This window comes from Channa argus, chromosome 10 (genome assembly GCF_033026475.1).
Source record: "Channa argus isolate prfri chromosome 10, Channa argus male v1.0, whole genome shotgun sequence".
Taxonomy (NCBI): Eukaryota; Metazoa; Chordata; class Actinopteri; order Anabantiformes; family Channidae; genus Channa; species Channa argus.
In genome coordinates, this window is record NC_090206.1 from 18,987,579 (window position 1) to 18,992,639 (window position 5,061).

A 5,061-nucleotide genomic window follows, 5' to 3' on the forward strand; every position below is an offset into this window, starting at 1 on the left:
TGTCATTCTGAGGTCACAGCGGCTCCGCCAACCGCTGAGGCCGCAGCACCGTCACCGTAGAAACAGCATAATAACAAGGAAGTGCATGTCCCAGACACGGGCGGACCCCCCCTTGCAATCTGATTGGCCGCCTGGCTTTGAGAGTTTAAACGTGATTGGTTGGAATACATGAGTAGTCTGACTATAATAATTAAGGACGAACACGTAAAAAAGAGTAGTTAAGTAAACGAGAAAGTGACCTCATCCAACAACAACTAAAGTCGCTGTTCTTATTCCTTATTAATTAAAAACGTACAAAAGGTACAAAGATATCCTACTATCAATTAAAAGCCTACTATTTTTCTGATTGACAAATGATCTCAAATATGCACATATAACCACCCCAATGCTTTACATTTAAAGTTACACTGAATATTATTTGTTTTGAATGTTTTTGAATATTTGTAATGAATGTACAGTAAGAATATTTCTAATATATATTTTTTGTATGATTTATTGTTTTCAAGATTCAAACAACTTTATTAATCCCATGGGGAAATTGTTTTGCGTTGTTACAGAATTTACTCAGAATAAAAAAGAGCAACAGCTTTCAGCTTGTCCTTTCAGGGTTCACCACATGTTACGCACATTGATTTGGCATGAGTTTTTACACCGGATGCCCTTCCTTCAACAACCCTCTCATTTTATCCGTGCTTGGACCGGCACCAGGGTCGCCCTTGGTGGATGGCCGGGGCCACAACTGGATGAAGCCTCCCAACCCAATGCTCTAGCACTGAGTCACAAGGCCCCCCCTTCAGAATATTACAGGAAATTACTTAAAGGTGTTGTCTGCCTGAGGGTTGGTGTATCTGTTTTTGCATTATATGTAGCATATTGTATTTCAAAAACATCCATGCCCAAAACCTATTCTACTAAAGAACCAAGTCTGCTCATCACCAATATAATAAATCACATTTCAAAATAATAAATGTTAACAAACTCAAAGGGTTAACAAGTCAATCAAAACCCTGGCTGGCATAACGTATCATACAGACGACAACAAATCAAAATTCAGAAGCAAGGCACAAAATAAAGTGGGAACACTGAAGGAGACAGAAGGCTTAAGATGTTGTGATAGTCTGCAATTATCAAGCTGTGCTGCTGACTTTAATAAAAATGCTGTGACTGCCTGAGAGACTTTCATCATCCTAACTAGGCTTTGTTTACTGAAGCATGGATGAGTTATAGATTGAAGCAATATCTGCCAAATAAATACTAAGCTCCTTCTACAGTGACTTGAAGTTGTCCTCAAGTAAACGATAAAGACCTTAAGCTCCACTGGCTATACAAATAACAGCTACACTGAGACCTTCTAATGGGCCGAGGCAGTCAAGCAATAGCAATTTATAAGCTTTGGACATACACACAGGGTGAAGAAAATTTAACAGTCCTGCTGCAACCTACCAGTAAGCAAAAACACATCCAGAACACTACACTGCTACATTTGCTTTTCCATTAAGTAAAAGCATTTTTAAGCAAAAAGCAATTTTTCATCATTGGAGAAAGTATTGTGGATATACTTTGCAGAGCTGTGTCTTCTGTGCAGACTCTGTCACAGTTAGATGGTCTGCAATAATAAGGTATTGTGTTTCTGAAATGTAGAGATATTTTTGCTATTTACTTACTCCTGTAAGATCCTAGTAAACCCTTTTTGAAATGCCTGCATTGTGATACATAAGCAAGACTGATTATTATAAAGAATACCGGGTTTGTCACTGTGGCCACCATTGTGTGAATTCTGTTTTTGTATTTCCTTCACCTGCCTCTTGTTGTTGATGGTTTTCAGTGTCATTAACCTCAGTCACATTCCTCACACCCTACTACTACTGCAGACAACAGCATGTGCCAAAGTCTCACATTGACTTTGGTAAAACAGCGTTTAAGAGTTCTGCTCCAGCTACTTGGAAGGAACTTTGAGAGGACTTAAATTTAAAGTAGAAAATTTATATACCAGAGAAATTGAATCTATTGCGAAGTGATGCTGCATTTAACTCTACATCTATGTCTTTCAATGTACTCAAACAATTGTCTTACCTAAAATGGAGTAAATGTAGGTGAGTGTGTTTTATGGCTATATTGTTAATGCTACTGTCTTGGCAAGGTGTCTCTTGAAAATGAGATTTAAAATCTCAGTGAGTATCTATCTCTCTCTCCTCTGCTGCTTGTACTATTTTGCCTGCAGTTATAAGATAAGAATATGCACATTAGTTCCTGAAAAATCAGCCCCACGTCTTCTATAAAACGATGTGTTTCCACCATCTGCCACAACTCACCTCTCAGCCCACCTCATCTTCTTCACCCTCTTAGTTTGTATATTAGTCTCATTCTTTTCGTCATTTGTCAGGATTTCTGGTTTTGAAGCCCAAGCTTCAGTTGTAAGGCAACAACAAAAAGAAGAAGTCCTAAAAAATACTTTACATGCTGCAGCAATGAAAACACTTGGTTTGTTTTTGATGATGTACAGGCAGAAGTTTGTTTCTCCCTGGGGAAACGTGGGCACAGCTGCTTTGGTGCAACACTCTAGTTAGGTGTTACCTATTATTTTCACCTCACAATAAATATGGAAAATAATATCTTAATACCCATGTTGACATTTCTGAAAATGTGTTTGACTTTTGTGTTCATTAAAAATGAACACAAAAGTCATTGCACATTAATGCATGTACACCCTACTTAACATATTTTGTTATGTACAGCAGGATTCAGTCTCTGATAGATTTAAGCCTGGAGCCCTGGGATCCATCCTTTGGTCTACAACACTGATTAGGAAACAGTGAAAACACATGAACACAGAACAAATACATACTGGCTTTATTCCATCTCACCAGAGCGTGCAAATAAACATCTGATAGCTCTTATCATGTGGAACATCACTGGGTGTGGCAGCAGAGCATGTGGCCAGACCACAGTCTACAGAGGGAACGGATATTCTCCCACTGCTAAATTCATTGAATGAGAAAGCAGAAGAAAACATGATCCAAATAAGCTGAGTTCCTGCTGTTTAGATCACTGTCGTAGCCGATACTACTTCTTCCGGATGTGCAAAATCTAGTGTGAACAACATAATTAAATGTCATGTGAGCGTGTTTTAATGAGTTTGCAATACTTCTGCCTCAAACATCTTCTAGAACATTATATTTAGCTAAACTCTGCTTGTTGAAACCCTGAATGCCACAAACCTGCTGAACCTTCGATTTAAATCATCTTGAGGGCTGCAGTATCTCAACTTATGTAAATGACAGTATGCACATCTAGTGTCTCTAATTAAATTACACTAAAGACAATCCTACATAAAATAATGTGCTTGGTCTTTGCTACAGACTTAAGTTCAAAGAGGGTCACGCCGTCATGAAATTATTTGTCTAACAGGTTAGAGGAGAGAGACACAAAATTAATTACAGTAAATTAAAACTGGCAGTTGCTGTTCTGTCAGGAAACGCCCACAGTTTTTAAACTCTGCTGCTACTTTTCTTGCCATATCTATATGACTTAATACAGTGACGCGATCTTGCTGGCAGCCTTCTCTGCCCTGCTAACAGACAGAAAAAAGCAATAGAGGGAATTGCGAAAGAATCATTGACAAGGTCTCACTTTACTGAGCTGGGAAATTTGCTGAACCTCTGCAATCAATGCTCTAAATTTGGACCTCGCTATCAACCTCCTGGGACATTGATGATAACTGCCAAGCCATGGTTGAGTAAGGGGCACAGTATGACCTCCCAGCTTTCTTTTTTTCCCCCAACCAATTTATTACATGATCTAACAAGGGGTTATAGTTGGTAGACATAGTTCAGAGAAAGGCCAAACTTTACAGAGTACATTTTACAGGTTTCTCAATCTAAAGCTCAAGAAACTTGAAATTTAAGCAGAGTACCAGACTGAGTTTCAGCGCTGGAGCTTTTACCCCTATTTTGATATATCTGATGTTCACCTTTGCGCAGTCCTCACATAATATCTTCATTTGGTCCCTCACCATGCTGTGAACTCTGCTGTAGGGTAGACATTTTTTCTATTTATGACCTACTGTGGCTCCTGCCTGAAATAAATTGGTTTCTCTGCCACTTCTGTGATAGTGACTGTTGAATGTAGGCACAAGGGTGAGACTAAAAAAAAAAGAAAAAGAAATCCCTGGTCTGTTTCATGAGAGATTAAAGAAAAAAAAACTCCCACTAATGTTTTCGATGGCCAGCTGGAAACTGTCCAAATACAGAACAGTAAAATGTAAGACGCTTGCTTAACCAAGGCAGATGCCAAAAGGTGCATGTTAATCATATTTCAGAGTAAAGCTCATTTTTCTAACATGATTCAAATAACTTGATGGTCACTTAAATATTTGAGCAGACAAATACAGAACACAGCCATTTTTATTTGTGCAGCATTATCAAACACATTTGATTTACACAAATCTGGCAGCAGTATCGCATATTTTAATCATCCATTAGAACGCAGGTTTCTTGTTAGTTACGTGACGCAGTAGAGGGGAAGGGGCACAAATACTACAAGATTTGAGTGCACAAGGCCACTGCAAGGCAGGCTTGTTATTTTATTGTAAAGGTGAGGACAGTTGGCATAAGGTGGACAGGAGGTCATATGTATGAACGTCTCCACAACTGTAATTAATTTAATGGAGATGGCTCATAAAAGTGACTGAAGCAGTTATTTTGAGCCATCTGAATAAACAGCTCAGATTGCCCATGACTCAGGGTTTCTTTTTTTGCCCCAAACGAATTTCCTTGTTTATTGCATTGGTGTGGCTGTGTGAAGTTTAATGCCATTTCAAGATTCTTGTGTCGGCCTTTGGGTTTCTCTTTTCTGCATTGTAAACTGTAGTTAGCCAATTTCATACCTTTTTTCAGGTTTACCGCAACCCAAGTCCCAGACACATAAATACACCTTTGTGTATTTGTTGTAAATGTTGGCACTTTGTTGATGTCAGGTTTGCTGCATGTTGGTTGATGTCATGCTTCTACACAGATGCAGAACCAAATCGGCAAATTGAAGGCTACAATTCAAAGACAATGA